We start from the raw sequence: 18,384 nt of genomic DNA, 5'->3' as shown, positions 1-18,384 counted from the left end.
TGCTCTTCTCAGAGGAAGCGTTTGAAAGCATGTCAGTTGTCAGTGGAGGTCAAGTCAAGAGATCATCTACAAATCAGTTGTGAAACTGGTACTTATTCTGTCTATTCAGTTGCATGCGACACCATCTAAGAGGAAATAGTAGCATCGTATAGCATCGTACGGTATATTATATATGTACCACCACTCTTCCCCAACTCAACAGACAAAAAAAGTCAAGCTTTTTGAACCCACTCATCCCAAGTGACAACCCTTCTATAAGTATTTGTATAGTATTTGTTCGCTGAATAATTAACCAGCCGTCAACCATCTTCAGTCCCTTGTCAGAAATGATTAAGTAACGTTTGTGTAGCTTTGGGCCTCGGTCTGCTTTAACACTGCATGCACACACACACACACACACACACACACACACACACACACACACACACACACACACACGCATACACAAGTCTGGGTGTTGGCAGCTTTCTGTGTTCAGTACCTTGTTATCAGCTCGTGGACGAGACTGGCGGGGAAGTTAAAAACTTTGTGTTTGAGTTTGTGCCCCTCTTGTGTGTTTTGGTGTTTTTTTGTGATATATATATATATATATATGTACAGATGCACTGAGAATTATTTTGCTCTGCTGCTGATCAGAGGTCCAGAGCTGTGTCTTTTTCTGGTGATTGTATTCAAAGCTCCGGCACACGATGTAAATGCTGAATGTCAGTTCAGTAATATATATATTGTATATATACACACATTCTGTCGCAGTAATCCTGATATTATTGCGCTATGGTTGTCAGAAGTCCTTTGTTGGTACAGGTCAGAGGTCGACCTGTAGTTGATTATTAAAGGCCGATATAATGACAGTTTGGAGCAGGAAATAATAATACATTTAATTTGTGTACCGCTTTAAAAAAGGTACTCAAGCACTCTACATGGTAAAAATTAAAAGGATAGAAGCAATAACAAAGTACACAATAAAAGATTACATGACAGAATACCATACATGGGTTGCATCCCAGGTAAAAAGCCGATTTAAATAAAGTGCAGTTTTGAAAGTGGCGAGTGACGTAGAAATGTAGAAGATCAAACTAACGGTGAAAAGATGAAAGTGGGAATGAGTTATTTACCAAAAGACAAAAGTTAATTAAGTGGTAAATCACGTCTGTCAGATTTAATGACGAGCTTCAAACTGACTGTAATTTTAAGTAAGAGGATGACAGGATATGTTTTATTTATTCATAATGTTCCGTGTCCCGTTACTCTAACAAACCATTAATGCAAATGTATTACCAGGGAAAAGAGGGCGACTTTATTTCATGACTCGATTGTTTCGTGGCTGAATTATTTGGTAGAAAGAACGTTAAATTGGTAAGTGAGTTAAACTTAAATTGTCTTTTCTCCCTGTCTCCCTGTCTCCCTGTCTCATATCGTGGACAAATAGCGGATCGTGTTGATCACTTTTGTGCGGAGAAATAAGCTATAAAACGGGTGAGATGAGACCCGACTACCACGTGTCAATCCGCTGTAATGAATAATGAAAATAATGAATATTACCATTATCCAAACCACTTATCCTAATCGGGGCCGATGCTAGCTGACATTGGCCGAAGGCAGGGTTCACGTGCAGTGTCGAGAGCCAGTTTGTGTTGCTGCATGTCGTCCTTGTAAGCCGCGGCGTTTTTGACTGCGAGTCCGGTTTTTATTGGAGAGTCGCTCTGGTCGGCGTTTCCGGGATTTCATGAGGCGGAGCCCACTTGTGATCAGGGGGGCAGTGTGGGTGACATAGACAGCTGCTCCAGGACGAGGTGCTGATCCGGGTCCTGATCCAAACACACCTCTAAGACATCTTTGCAATCTGAAGAGAAAGAAGGAGCAGAAAGGTAAGCTTCTGATCCGTCACAACCTGAACTCAAATGAACAGATTTTTTTCTGCCGACATGTTATGTTTTCTTTACTTCCGGAGAGCCACCTGTTGATTCCCTGCCACCCGTCATTGAACATGTGTGGTCTACATGATGCTCTGTGTACCATGTCGAACAGGACCACTCCCATCTGGCTATGTACTCGTGGTGGCTGTGCCACTCTGGGGGGACGTGAGTACCTAGAATATACAGATGTGTTAAAAAGACAGTGAGGAGGAGGAGCTTTGTCTCAATGTTAGTGAAGAGCAGGAGTAAAGCTGGACATCTTACCACAGAATTTCCAAAAGGCGTCTCCTTCCACTAGCTGCTTCAGTATATTCTGAAAGACAAACAGAGAGAGATGAGGGATCAGAGAGGAGGATGCTTTGACATGTTTTCATGGCTGTGACTGGGCTGACTGCAGCAGCTTACCTTGGCTTCTGCTTCCTCCAAGCAGCCTCATTTGACTTTAATGTAGTGGAAAAGGTCCCACACTGCCACGGGGAGAACGTGCAAACTCCGCACAGAAGGACTGCCCGGGATCGGGGGAATCAAACCCTTTGCTTACCCTTGCTGTGAGGCAGTGAGTGCTTCCAGTTGTTTGCTATCTGTTTGAGTCGCGGTGAAAGGCGTCGTCATCGTCGCCGCTCATGAGGATAAATACCTTTTTCCCCTGCTATTGCCTATAAACCATTACATTTTTCTTTGTGTTTCTCCGTATTGTTTTGCACGGAAGCGAGATTGAGTGGTTTGTGTGCGAGTTACTGTAACAGCGATACTCCCACGGCTGAGTGCTTCCTATTTGGCAAGCAGCTTCCTCTGTTTGCATCAGGTCCATTACGATGGGCTGTCTCCATCTCTACAGTAACACACTGGTTCTCTGCTTGCAGTGAAGAGTTCTCTGCGTCTGCTTCTCTTCGACCTCAACGTGACCCCAGAGAATTCCTTTTTTCTTTCCAGTTTAGTATTCAGCATCTAGTGCAGTATGTGTATTTTTATTTTTTTATTTACCTCTGGCTGTCTATTAGTAGAGTTCTTCTGAACACCGTATTATGTACAGGAATGTAGCTTTCTAAGTGATAATTGCTTTTCGAGCTCTACGTGCTACGAGCTCTACCTGCCTCTTGTGATTCAGCTGCAGCAGCATGCCTCCTGATGGGAGATACAGCATGTGAGCTGTTTCTGACACGCTGCCTCACAGATGAGAGGTAGCCCTGCGAAACAAAAAAAACATCTGCATGAGCTGCAAACATTTGAGCTTTCATTATATAACAGTAGCGTGTTGGCAGGAAACAGTCAGGATGCATTATTGCAGGAGGTTTATGGGAACAACGTGGGTTAAAGGGCATGGTTTTAGATTTACATACACCGGACCAATGTTATTTCAATATTTGTCCCCAGAGTTCAAAGCAAAAGGGACAAAGTAATTTGGTTCTGGCCCTGTGCCCAGTCGTAATGCCCTGCAGTGAACTGGAGCTTCTCTGTGCTCCTATTTCAGTTCTCCCTGCGTGTGCGTGTGTGTGTGTGTGTGTGTGTGTGTGTGTGTGTGTGTGTGTGTGTGTGTGTGTGTGTGTGTGTGTGTGTGTGTGTGTGAGTGTGTGGGCTTTCTGATGTTCTGTGAATACCAAGGTTTAGCTAGTATGTGGAAACTGCTCCTTCATCTATTGATAACCATTTCGCAATATTAATTAGGCGCCTCTATATAGAGCCCCCCGTTTGCTGTCAGAGGAGAAGAGGCTCTCTAGATTTGAAGGTTTTTAAACCGCCGACCTCCCAGGCCTGCTATGGTTCTCCGTGAGGACCCTTCACTTCCTGCTCTCTGATGTGAACGTGATTGCGGCTGACAGTCACTTCTTTACATCTACGGTGTGTTGGTCTGTTGGTCTTTTTTTTGCCGTGTTGTGTCTTTGAGATCAGTTAGAATGCAGAAGTGTCAAATGAATTCTTTCATAAATGCTTGATTGAAAACGTTGTAATATTATAAGCTGTATGCAGTGTTGGAGGTGTTGAAGATAAGATTATAGTGTAGATACAGTATTTCAATCAGGAGAGACAGTGGGTGATTAGTCGTCAATGTTTATTATGCCAGATGATGAGTCCATGGTTACACATAATTTATTTGGTGCTTGAACTCCGCGAGGAGATTGAGATCGCACGGAGTTGCTGGAGATGCAGATGGGGTGCTGAATCTGAGAAGGTGGATAGTGCTGGGGTGGGGTGGGTCGCATGTGACAGCAGCAGGACGCTAGAGGCGGAGAGAGAGAACATTTAAAGGAGATGGCAGCGAGCTGATAGGATAGAGAGGAGGGCGTGACTCTGCACTATTGGCTGGGCGCGCCCAGCTGCTGAACAGCTGGTAGAGTTTGACGCTTCTGACGCTCCTGACTGGGACATCCGGTATGACGTGCATGCTGCTGGTGAGGGACAGTATGAGTGAGAGGCCTGCCTGGTGTGAGAGGGTTGTCTTCCTGTCTGAACTTACGCTAGAGCTTCATTTATTGATATGTCCCATGGCCACATTAGAGCCCACAATCAGACGAGAGTACTGTAGCGGCAACCTCTGATTCTGACTCTATTTCTCTCTTGATTTATTCCCTCAGTAAACATTGTAAACATGAGTTTATGGTATCTAGTTTAAAGTCTAAAGTTTGGTCCATTTAGCGTTAAACTGACCATAACGCAGGGTATGCTTTAGGTCGAGGCTACAAGGTGATTGACAGGACAGGTTTTCAGAGGCGTATACGCCGTCACTCCTCCATAGTCCAAATATGGTCGCTTCTGTTCACTGTTTGCAGAAAAAAAAAAAAAAAAAAGATGGTGACAGCTCAAATCCAAGATGGCGATGGCCAAAATGTTAAACTCAAGGCTTAAAAACTGTAGTGGTTGACATCACGATGACGGCGTCCATTTGTCATGTAAAATCTATAGTTGATTCTTACATCACAAAAATATTATGATATGACTAATCCGTACACATCAGTGCACAACACACAAACACTACGCAACCAAACCAGGAGACCGTGTGGGAGCTTTGGGCCTGTCTGTCGTATCATGTATTCTCTCTGCATGTTGTGTGTGAACATGTTTGTGTGTTCCTGATTTTGCATACGTCTGGATGACAGCATCAGCATAACCAGATAAGATGTATTGCTTTGTAAAAGGTTCTGCAGCTCTGCTGACAGAACATGCTGTTGTATTCACGACTGGGGAATCGGCAAAATGCAGCGCTGTATCTCACTAATGCCTGGCATGAGATAGCTTCAGTCTGAGCTCCTCTCGCAACATAACCGGAGCAGGTTTTACCAACAGGCAGTTATCCGTGAGCGTATCACGATGATACATACGAACAGGAGTAAAATGGACATTCCCATTCAACTCAATGTAGCAGGTTGGTCTGAGTGGCAGCCATTGTTACATGTACCATTACCATTACTAGCATTGTTGGCTAACACACGTATAAACAAAACCGACTTACGGCAAGTCGCGGTCTCACTGAGGTGAGGTTTTGCGGCACCGACTAAAACGAGTAGTGAAGTAGTAACGTTAGTAAACGCGGAGATTCAGAGTAAGTTATAAGTTAGTTATATTTAACAACTTAGTGCTTCATTGCTTCACACTCTTGTTACAACGTAGAAAAGCACTTTGGTCTCGCCAGACGAGGACAACTTCGTTCGGCTCAATTACTGCAACCAATTTAGTGTTGAAGCATGGTAATTCCACCATACTTTCATGCTAAATTGGTTACTGAAAATTAGCCAAACGCCGGTCTGGCGGCCGGCATTAGCGCCAGGTCTCACGTACTCTTACTCCCCGCTTCACTGCCAGCCGCTCCGGATAAGGACAAACTAGAAGCTATCCATCTCCAGAGCTGCAACAATATTTTTCACCATAACAAATACCAACAATCCCAATATCCTTTTGACTCCTTATCTATTTCCATGGTTGTTGGTTTTACTTTTTGGGGATATTATTATGGTGAGTATTATGGGCAGCTTTTTGTTTGGTGGATTTAAATGGTGGCCAATTTTTATCCACGTAAGATGCTCTGTTGACAGTACTTAGTTATATAACTTTGATATTTTTTTGAGCTGGGAGCTTTCTATTTATTGATGTTTCTTAAAATATACATATTTACTCAACATAAAAGTGATGCAGTTGTCAAAAAATGAGGAAAGGGTGAAAATCCCCACCAGTCGACAGTTTGGCCTGTGATGTGTCTGGCCTGCATCATTTGAGGACAGCTGCTTTCATAGTGAGCATTTTTTTCTTCTTCTTATTTGGTGAAGGCTGATTTCCCCCTTGAGACTAATTATCCGCTGCCTGTTTGTATGCTAAATTAGATCGACTGTCAAAATCGAGCAGTTGCATTTCATTTTCACTCTTTGGTTGTGTCTTTGTCCACTGCCATTGGAATGCTGCTTCTTTCACATTTTTGTTTTCCTCTTTTGCTCCACCTGTCCTTTCTTTTTTTGTCTATACCTTTTTTCCCTTCACCCTCTCCCTCTGTGGCAAACCTTTTTATTGTCTTCTGCTCTTCAGGTTGAGACAATGGCATTAATCAAATTGACCCAGTTTTACCTCAGGAACGCAGATGCTGCTCGTGAGATCCACCTCACTGCAAACATCGCATCTGAAGGTTTTTAAGCTCGCTCAGACAGAACATTCTCTGTAAGTGACATTTTACCGGCTGGTGATGCACAATCATCTCCGGCGCAAATGCCACAATCTGGTAAATCCGCAGTAATTGCCATCGTCGGAGTGTTCTTCTTTTCACAGTGGTGTTATTATTGTCAGTGGAATCCATAAGGAAAACATTGAATATTACCCATCTATCTTCCCATGGAATGGTGATTAATTTGACATTGAGCGCCTAATTTATGAACCTTCGCTGAGGCCTAATCAGGGTTTGTTACCGGCACAAATTAAACAATGGGAAGAGGCAAAGCAAGTTAAGCAGTCCTGTGGTTCATTTAGATTGTAATTGGGTGAGAATTAGATGGGACATGGTTGACAGAGAGAGAGAGACTTTAATAAGCTCAAATGACTGAGGAGCTGGAGGGAAGAAAAGGCGAGGAGGAAGGAGTGGAGGAGGCTGAGGGAAGCAGGGCTGAGGGACGGGGAAATCATCTTCTGGCTTAATAATACCTTTTGTTTCACATGTGGTGGCCTATTGACATTTACATAATTTGCCCTTCTGCTTGACTGTCAATACAAAACAATACAACAACATTTTTACTTTTATAATGCTTACTGAAATCCACAGATTGTTGCGGCATCTCTACTGTTAGTGCAACTTATCCTCATACAACAGTTACGTTGCATGTTCGTGCATTACGTTTTCTCACGAAAGCCAGCAACATGTGTCAATTTTTGCTCAATACGTGCATACGGCCTTTTCAAAATAAACTTCTATCTTCACTGGAAGCGACTCAGTTAGGTTTAGGTAAGAACAATACTTAGTTAGGGTTCGTGAAGATCGCAATTTAGGTTGTGATAACTACAGAAGGGGGCGTTACTGACGTACACAAGTTACGTGACAAAAACATCAACGTTGATGCCACCTGGCTGAAAGATAACCCTCTAAATAATTTTGTGGGGTATCTACAAAAAAACGCTGCATTTCTATTCACAGGTATAGGTACGAATGCTGATTCAGACCCGCCTGGTTTGTGTCAGAGGGTGAACATGAGAGAAAGATTAAGCAATGGATTTGGAGAGATACATGGAGATGGGAAAGCAGAAGGTAGAGAGACTTTTCAAAAAAGCATCACAGAAATTGCTGATGCCTCCACAGTCAAATTGCTTCCTGATAGCGAACCTGGTGCATGATGAAAGAGAAGAAGAATAGGACCGAGGGGGGAAGAGGAGCGTGACAGCACAGTTATAGAAGACGGGATTGTTAAAGGAGCGAGAAAGCACATTCACGCTATGAGGTGCCACAAAAAGACTAGTTTTTTAGTGCTAAGAGTTTGCAGACATTTACTTGCCGTACCCCATGTAAACATAGAACATGTGGACGGACAAACTTGTGAATTTGCTGTGAACATGAAATTGTTTTCATAGCAATTAATTAATAGCTTGTCAAGTATATTTCTCGCTGATGTTGATTAACCTCAAAAGCCAGCCCGCTTTAAGAGCCTTAGCTGAAGTTGTTGCTAGAAGTTGTTGTTAACCCTCTTTACCTCTTTACCTTTTTTTGCAATTATTAAGTCTGCAATTATCCAGATGATCTCAGACAAGTTGTGTCCATGACGTTTAGGTGGTTGAGTCATGACAAGAACGCAACGGCAACAATGCAGGAAATGCTTCGGCATAATGACAGCGGAAAAAGATGAGGAATATTTTCCTCAGACATATTATTAAATCACTAAGACAAAAACTCTACCCGGCTAAAATTAAAATGTATTTCCATGAACTTCCATGGCCTTCACCATTTCTTAAAATGTCAGCTAACGTGTCACAACTCATGAACTTGGAGTTTTCAGAAAATGTCCTGTTCCGAGGAGGGCATTCCTCTGGATTCTTCTGGTGAACGTGGCAAACACAACGCTTTATTGAAGGCAGCATTAGGTGTTAATATTTATCACAGCAACGCGCAATCGTCAGGCATCAGTGGTCACGAACACATTAGGGATCCAGAATGCGCTGCAGAGCAAAGGTTTCTCTTTGTGCAGCGCATTATTTTTACCAGGTTTAAGGGGAGAGGTGGCAAGGAAACCTGATTACAAAGCGGATGTAAAGTTGTAGAAGTGGCTGATGCTGTATAATACATGGGGGAGGTTGACAGCTGTCACCTTTACCTGTATTCAAGGTTGAGAATGTAATCATTAAATCACCAGGTGAGAAAGATAAACCCTCCCCACATTTACTTTCCTTCAGTCATGGAGTTTTTACTTACAGAAGCAACGTAAATGAAAAAAAAGTGCTGAATTTAAAGCATTATAAAACGCTGTCGTAGGCTCAAATGTAAACTTTCACACTTCACACACACAAGGTCTCCAATCACAGCAGTTTAGGGTGCTCTTGTCTCGTAGATTACTCACCTGGACACCCTGCATAATTAGAAAGAATACATTTTCATCACCGAAAAAGTAGTAAGTCACTATCTCAGTCGTAAATCTCTGTGAAATGTGATTTCATTAAGCTGCGGAGCGATAAAGGTTGCAAAGCGAAAAGTTAATCGAGTCATTGAGGACCTAATCAAAATAGTAAAATTGAAACAGGCTTTGCTAAAAATCAACCTACCTTTTTATAGGAGGTGGTTACGAAATTAGAACATCCTCACGTTAAGTTATGATTTGCTTCATAAATCTCACGATATTTCACATCGTCGCCAGCCTAAATTTGATCGGGCACATCGACGACGATTCATTTTGAAGTTTTGCACAATGATCATTTTAGATATATGTATATATTTTTTTCGTTGCAGACCCCATCGAAGGGCTTAAGGAGGCCATGTGGCCTCTCCAGGGACTCAGAGCGACTGACTGTGGCACTCTGCAACACCCTACTGTGACTGGGGCACACACACACACACACACACACACACACACACACACACACACGCGAGCGCAGAGAGTGAAAACAGACAGAGGTTATGTGCAGAAGTAAGACATGAGCTGGCGAAGGTAGAGACATTCCTGTAAGAGCTTCCTGTGATCTTTAATAAGCTTGCGATTCATCGCTGCATTTCTAATGCTTCTCTTGCTTGGTGCAGGAAAACAGAGCTAATTGTGACAGTTATTTGCGGACCTCAAATAAATATGGCACGTGGAATGCACAGCTTTACATCTCTCAAAAACATTCTGACCTACTTTTTTTTTGTGTATCTTTCTTCCAAAATCAATTAGTGGTTGAGTCCTGATGAAGAAGAGTGTTGCTTATCTTCTCTCTGTTGTGCGTCCCTACAATAACCCGGAACCGCTATCGATCGTCTGCAACTACTTTCCTTAGCAATTAATTAATTATTTTTTATCTTTTTTGATTCATTGATGGATCCTCAAGTCTCTAAAGGTTTTCTCACAGCCCCAGGTGTCATCCTCAGTGGCTGGTTTTGTCCAACTGATTAGTTTTCTGTCTCTGACATAATTAGCTAATCTTCTGTGTACTCCCATTACTCTCCTGAGTCTAAAATTGTATATTTCTTTGCTGGTTTTTAAATAATGTTCCTTTGCCTTGCCATTGACGGCATTCTATGTTGTCTAATTACTGTAATAATCTGTAACTTCTGCATATGCTTTACACATAAATGATGGGACCGGCTCTGCGGCTGTGTGAAAACCCTCACAGGTCTGTTCTTTACCTTCATCCTCGTCATTTTTACCATCGTGCCCGTCAACAGATGACGGCTTTATGAGCTGAGAACAAAAATGATTGCTTTTGAATTCAGATTATATGCCTCAGCTCTCTCTCTTTCCCCGGCGCTCTGTCTCTCCACCCACCCACCCACACACACACACACACACACACACACACACACACACACACACACGCATACACACACACTGGGCTGTGCACACACCGCCCCACATGCACATTCATACAATACATGCCTGCTGGAGTTTGAGGATAAGTTATTGTGATTTGGATCTCAAGCAGCAAGGTCTTCAGCAGCACTTTGCAGAGGACAAGGTGTATTTGCATACCCCCAGGGAGGTGGAAATATTAATAAGGCCGGGTCACGTTTCTATGGCTGAGTAAACACATTCACTCTTAAATAGTGTTTTTACTAGATTCATTCGCCGCCACACAGCAGAGTTATGAGCGACGCTCACATTTTAAATCCTCATTAATATCTTCTTAAGTGCGGGCGGCGATAAATTCGTCGTCAAGATGTGTTCAAATGTAATCTTGTGAAGTTACATTTTGCCAAGAATATGAGACGTTTTAAAATAGATATTAGAGAGTGAATTATGACCTGTTTAACTTCCAAACGCTTGCTCGAAGCAGTTTCTAATACATCATTAAAACTACTCGGGGAAAAATATCATAAAATATCATCGAAAATACAACATTTTATTTCCTAATCATTTAAATTGTGTGTGTTTATGCAATGCAGTGAACACACCGGTCGTGATTCAATCCTGTGGGTTCTTCACTGTGTTAGAAGGAGGAAATAACTGTATAGTGAAAGAAGAACCAACTCTAAAAGTAAAGCATTTTCGTTTGTGTGTCTAGTGGATCTAAGTCGATTTGTAAATGTAACTTATTGGTGTATCGTAGTGCCCTTTACGCCCGATCGGTGAAAGTTGTATTTTTATATTGTGCTTTTCAGCAGTTTTTAAGAAACAGCTTTCTCTATTTTGAAAGGGATGCTATGTCAGTTTGGAAGAATGGATTAGAGGAATGTGAGATACTCGAGCGTAGAGCGGACCGCTCGGGGGGGCGAATATGAAATAAATGAGACAACATTAAAACCAGTGAGTCAGTGAGGAGCCCAGACAGCGATCACACCGGAGCCGCCTGCCAGGACGGAGAGGGATGAAAATGAATAAAATGAGAGGGGTGGGGAGGATTTTAATATGGCATTTGTGCTTTCTACATAATTTCCCTAAATATGACAAGCAATTAACATTGTCCGGGTTTTGGCAGCATAAGCGAGCGAGCTGTGCCAAGATTTTGCCTTTTCAGGGTATGCTTTTAGAATTCAATATGCAATTCGAGATTTGTCTGAAGCTCTTTGCCGACATCCACTCCTTTTTATGTTTTTTTATTTATATTTTTTGTTAGCGACAAGACGGCACATGAAAGCCCCGTCACCGCCACCGCGACAGACATTATGATCTCAACAAACTACTGTATCCCCGCATCCCACAGAGAAGAGTCCCCAGAAAAAAAAAGTGACTGACTCCCAGGAGTGTCTGATCATTGTCATGTACACAGGAATCTATTTTTAAAAAATGAGTTACAATCCCTGCAGCCTTTTTGAAATGCACGAAGATTAATCAGAACGCTATTGTAGGGTTGTAATTTAAAACAAGACAGTGAGGAAATGGCCCCCGTGGCCACGCAGGTGGGTTTGCTTGTTCTCGGAAATATTTGCCGCTTTCTTCGGAATTAAATCACTGAATAATTTATTATTCAACACATTTAAATGTAAAATGGTTCGGGCGGCCAGCTACCGTGGGGAGGGAGCGAGTACAGCAGCTGCAATAATATCCAAATATATCAAGCAGGGTGTTTTTTGCAGCTCTTTTTGCAGCTGAAGATCGCGCAGGTTTCCAAAAAGGTGACCAGAATCATGCATACGTAATGTGATGAGGTCATGGCTTGGAAGACTGGGTCAAAGGTCGTGGGTCATTTTTGGGTATATTGTCAGCATCACAAGATTAATTACATTGTCAGATTGTTATATCACTTCATATCATCAGCTTTTCCCTCATAATTAAAAACCCCTCCGGGCCAGAGAGGTCACATTTCTTCTCAAAGTTCTGGCTCAATTGCTGCTGATTTGCTGATAAGTGCAGTATTACTAAGCAGATGATTAACCGTCTCTTAGCGCAGTTTCTCAACCCTGATGAAACTTCACGCTTCACGTCAGGCGAAGTATTCATTTTAATGCCCAAATATAGATTAAGACTGTCATGTATTCACAGTTTGACTTAGCACTGATGCTACCTTGTGCTTAATTACAAGTAAAACTGTTTAATTCATAACCAATAATTCATAATTCATTCATAATCAAATAAAATGCGTTGAAATGATATTACATTTTGTGCGCTGAGCTATTAATGAGTGTTTTTTCATTACATTCCGATCTGTATCTGATGGATTCACGTATATTTCTAAGAGAAAAGCTGTATTATATCCTGGCATTAGAGTCGTCACCTGCAGGTTTTACTGTCTGTTTAAAAAGCCGGCTCCTCTTTTGTTTGACGGAACACATACATTCTGAGTTCTGCATGATCAGACAGCCGTGGTAAGCAAAGTGTTGCACGTTAAAGTCCAGTGCGGCTTTCTGTGAGAAGTTTTAGTTTTGCTCTCTTTGCCCTCGTCTCCATCTTTCACTGTCTGCACAGTGCATATCATATCTATTTTTATTGCAGCTTCCTGTAACAGATCACAAGTCTGTCAGCCCTGAATGAGTATTACTCGTCTTGGGTTTTCTTGTAAGAATGCACTTTTTTGATATCGAACTCAGCCTGGTGATTAACAAAGTTAGTTTGAGGGTGGCTTGCATTCACAACACTCTATAGGATGATTTATTCCCCCCCCCTGCATATGGCTGCACCTTAGAAAACATGTATATCAACGCATATCTATTTCCAAGTAGGTTCATATACAAATTTTGTCCTGGGTGAATTGGTTGAGGGCCACGTCATGATGTTAATAAGACTTGTTTTCTGATATCAATAATTATTATATATTGTAAATTTTCCAAAAAGCGACTCTGGTTGTATAGAAGTCTATGTTTCATGTGTTAAAGCTGCATTATATCTCCTGACCACCAGGGGACTCCTCTGGTTGTATAGAAGTCTATGTTTCATGTGTTAAAGATGCATTCTCTCTCCTGACCACCAGAGGGCGACTCCCCTGATTGAAATCATTGTAAACATGAGTTTATGTCTCAATCTCTAGTTTCAAGTCTTCTTCAATACAGCATGATGTTCATTTAGTAAATGATGGTAATTTAGAGTCAAACAGAACATACTGTTGGTATGCATGGCATTGTCTGGTCTGTGTGTTGTCCATGTTTTTTTAGCACTTTCATGAATGTTCATTGTAACTGTTTTGGTCGCATTGTGTTGTACTTAGCTTCATGCTCTCAGGTCACTTCTGGTTGCAAGAAGCCAAGATGGCGACGGCCGAAATACCATTCTTGTGGCGTCACATCTGTGGTCCACAAACTAATGGCCGACGTCACAGTGACTATGTCCACTTCTTTTATTCAGTCCTTGGTTCCACTATTATTTATTATTTGCCTGGACTCCAGATTGTGTTTGTCAGAACAAGATAAGATCATATCATTGTGCAGTTCACTTTAAGTCAAGAACAAAATTGTGTCAAATTACCATCACCCAGTCAGTTTTTTTTAGCAATTTCTGTGACTGTGTCTTTTTTGAAGATTAAGACATCTCCAATATATATTCGAGAACAAACACAGTGATACAAATAGATACAGTACCATGAATATTTATCATCATCTGACCTCATTACCTTCAAACTATGCTACAATTACAGAGTTCATCTTCCCATTTTTGCGAGGCTATGATGAAAAAGGTTAAAGACAAGGTTTACCAGTTTACCACTGATTTACCAGTATTGATTTAGGAAGAGAAATGCAGCAGCTGTAGGGTGTCACTCACGTCATTAAATTGAGTTCTCTGTGTGCTCTTTCATGGTATTTAGGGATTGCTCTTTTCCCACTCACTCAGAACCAACTGAGGTCCCTTTGAACAATAACTATCAAGTATTCATACAATTTTACGCAATAAAGTCTTCAAACTCGCCTTACAGCTAATGGCAGGATGAAGAGGCAATCACGGCGAAGAATAAAATATACCACACATCTTAACTGCTCTCTTTGGGGATAGACTCGGTCTCTGGTCATATTCGGGGGAAATGCATTTCATATTCCAACACAAATGGAGCAATTTGTGCAAATGGCATGCGTAATAGTGGGGCACACTCCCAGGTGTGTGAGCGACGGCCGGGGCCCCTGGAGGAGAGGCTCTTCACCCTAAATGCATCGGCAATGAAAGCTCCAGGCCCGTGGAAATGGGGCAGTGAATACATTAGAGTGTCATCGGTTAAGGACATCTCCGGGAGGAAAGAGAGATCCGTAGTGAAACTTCTACTTGTCATGCTAAGCGGGAGCCGCGTGAAATCGGATCGAGCCGGCCGCAGCTAGCGCAGCTATTTTGACGCGTCCGAATGAGCTGTCTCTCCGGGAGCTAAATGATAATTCAGCTGTCACTCTCAGAGGGAGGCGAGAAATAACAACTCGATGAGATGGTTGGGAGAGGGCAGGGATCAGATAATCACCCCAACTTTGCTCTCTGATAACAATAATTAAGGAAATAAATGACGTCGGAATTGCACCTGCTAGCCAGCTCTTTGCATAGTCTGTTGTTCCTGAAAGTATCTCATGAATTATCCTTTACACTTTTTACATCCTTTCTCTATATCTAGCCAGAACCTTTTTTTTTCAAGTCATTTTTTTTATTTTTAAAGCTAAACACATGAACATTAAAGTGACACATAATTTGCACTTTCACAATTCAACATTGTTTTTAATTGCATAACTTAGACTATTAGATTAATCTGGCTAAGAATGTAATATTCGAGCTGTGCAAGGTTCTGGCTGTGGCTGCCTTGCTAATCGCTTATTCATCTGGAATTTTACAAGATCAAAACATCATTCTACATTCACATAACGTCTCTCTGACCTATACGGAATTCATGGTTATCTAATTAGAACGTGTTTGGTCGACTGTGGAGAACCCAAGCCGCCTGCTCGTCCTTGGAGAACAATTATTGGCACATTGAAGTTATGTGTATTCATTAAAAAAAAATTGCACTTGGGATAAATTATACTTTGCTAATATTCCTCCCTGGTCATTGTCATAGAATATAGATAAGAAGTGGATTTGGTTTGCCAGATTTCACCCATTGGTTCATGGACTGCCATTTTGAAGCCGTTTTGAAGCCGTTTTTTGGCGGTCGCCATCTTGGAATTTGGCATTTACAATCTAGGTAACAGAAGTGACCATATTTGGATTGCGAAGTATCACCTTGTAGCAACCTTGTAAACCCGCCCTAAAGCATCCCCTGTTTTATGGTCTGCTTGACTCTAAATTACCATAATTTACTAAATGAACAGCATGCTTTATTGAAGAAGACTTGAAACTAGAGATTCAGACATAAACTTATGTTTACAATGTTTACTGAGGGAATAAATCAAGAGAGAAGTAGAGTCATTTTCTACAGATTTCTATACAACCAGAGGATTCACCTCCTGGTAGTCAGTAGAGAGAATGCAGCTTTAACACATGAAGCATTGGCTTCACTTTTCAGAACTGGAGGTTGCCGCTTGGCCATTGTGCAATTCATTCCTTCTATGTTACCACAATAATTTGATGACAGGGAGCACTTTGGTACAGGCAGGCGGTCTAATTTGCATCTCTTATAAATGGATACCGTAATGACCAGCTGTAAGAATGAAATTCATCTACTAAAGCTTTGCACCCACACAAGACAACCCATGTTGCAGTATGTTAGCGTGTACAAATTGGATGTCTGGTGTAGCCTCCGGAATAATTCAGCCGAACAACTTCTCTAGTTCTGGTAATTTATTTTCTCTGATCACAAGTAAAGTAATAAGCGCTGCAATTGCAAGAGCAGTGAGTGGTACAGCCAACACGCAGGTTAGGGAATAAACAACTGCCCAACTACCGGAAGTTGGGTCTTTCATACACAGGTCACAGGTTCATCTCGCATCGTCCTAACCTCTGATTCGCTCTAACCTGTCAAGAGGAGGAGAATCTCATGTTCTCCCCTCTACATGACTGGGGCGTACAATGGTCAGTCTGCTTCCCTAATGAAAATATACTGATAACATGCATGCGTGTAGTAGTACAAAGGCGTGTGACTAACTACCCTTGAGAACCAGACAACTGGACATTCCTCAGAGACATTTCTCACAGACAACCACAGCTTCAATAAGATAATAGATACATTATATAAAATACAATAATACCACAGTAAATAATAGCATAATGACTTCACCACTAAATCCGTGATTGGAATATTTGGATTGCTTTTTTTTTATAGAGACAGGCTGCTTACTCTTTCACCTCATTACTCTTTACTCATTTTCAAACATTCAGAGCTGCATCTCACAAAAGTCAATAGAATTTTCACAGAATCATTAAGAGAGATGCTGATAAAAGGCTGCGTGGAGGCTGCCAATGAAAGCTTTAAATGTGCAGAGTAAATCACAAATGTCCAGAGTACTCAGTGTTTATCCTCTGAGGTATAAAAGGGACCGGAGTACAAGGTTTTACTTGCGGCCTTTAATTGTGAAAACAGACGACCGCTTCATTATATCTTTGACAGTATCAAAGTGGACGAACGCATAACACATGCATAGTCAACTACTGATGCAGAGGGTCATACAACTCATGGTTCGGATCGGATCATGGTTTTGAGTCACAGATCGGATCGGATTGCCCAAAGTCTCATTTGATAGCATTCATTTTTGGGAAACACTCCTGCAGGAGAGCAGGAAGAGTCTTGAAATATTTAAACCTTTTTTACAAAAGAGATGAGACAGAATTGTGATGTGAAAATACACATTATAAGATAATTACATCTGTAATTGCTGCCTTGGTGCATTTAATTGTAGGCAAAGCATGTATGGAGCAAGAACAGCTTGTTATTGTCTTTGTGACTTCATGATGTAAGACTCTTGTAAACCCACTATTGAAGGGCCGCACACAAATCTTATATCTTATGTTCATGAATCAATTATCAATTGACTGTCTGTCAAGTTTGCACACAATGGCTTTGGGAACAATAGATCATGACGTGATTTGTTATTCTCTACAATTCTGAATCAATTCACAGATTGAAAAAACAATATTTGCCTTTTTAATAACCACATTGTGAGTTCTCATTGCTACGTGGGCGAATTGGAGAAGGCAGAACTTTGTCACGAGGTTGACACTCACGGCATTTTGTCCCTCGAGCCTCGGTCGAGTAGACCCTCTAATTTACGATTTGTGTAAATCACCTATACATTGGAGAAGTAGGGCATCAAGCTGTTGACGTGCACGGCACAGCTCAACAAATCTCCATCATGCTGAGGAATTAACTAACACTGAACCTCTTTAGCCTAAAAGAAGGAAATGCAGCCACACAGAGTTCCAGAGAACTGGTGTGTCCTTGGTACCAGCTCTTGGTTATATATTCTCAATAGTTGGGGATTCAATGATTCATGTAAACACTCTGCAATAACTGAGCTGAGATTATTAGTATTATAGGGCTTACCTTCATTTTCTTTTCCCGATTCCAATGAAAAATATATTTTTATATTGGAAGCTTTTCAAATGACGTGTTTGATAGTGTTGGACCGTGCCCTCGTTGTGAACTTGCACACATTAACAAGATTATTTTTAGATGAGAGAGACTGGTGCAAGAGCAAGACAACTCCAGACATTCATATTACAGCCCATAGTTAATGTTACGCTTCTCCCGTGTTATCACATAATGTAAGCCTGTTTGATTCATTATGCCCATTCAATTAGGATATTTCAAATTTGGGTAATGAGGTTCCACTTTACTGGTCATTGTGATTTAATTCTTCATTACAGAGGAAAGAGGAAGATTACTTTAATATCACGTTAAACTGTCCTTCCGTCGTCCTTTGTGGTTCTTTTATTTCATCAGAAACAGTTGAGAAGAAAACTTTGGGTGCATAGTGACTTTCTGGCTGATTGAATGTCCTGAAGCCTGGAAATGAGTTTGCACTTCCGGTTCCCCTCGTTTCAAAGGC

At 41.5% G+C, this 18,384-nt stretch overlaps 1 protein-coding gene across 1 annotated transcript in view; it reads left to right on the top strand.

The window, feature by feature from the left end:
• Window positions 1-18,384, top strand: part of fstl4 (follistatin-like 4) — a gene marked incomplete at its 5' end in the record, with an annotated part of 204,905 nt that overhangs the window by 13,242 nt on the left and 173,279 nt on the right. The gene's annotated exons all lie outside the window — the stretch shown is intronic.

This window comes from Taurulus bubalis, assembly GCF_910589615.1.
Source record: "Taurulus bubalis genome assembly, chromosome: 2".
Lineage (NCBI taxonomy): Eukaryota > Metazoa > Chordata > Actinopteri > Perciformes > Cottidae > Taurulus > Taurulus bubalis.
Note: the sequence above shows the minus strand (reverse complement) of the source record. Positions and strands in the feature narration are given on the sequence as shown.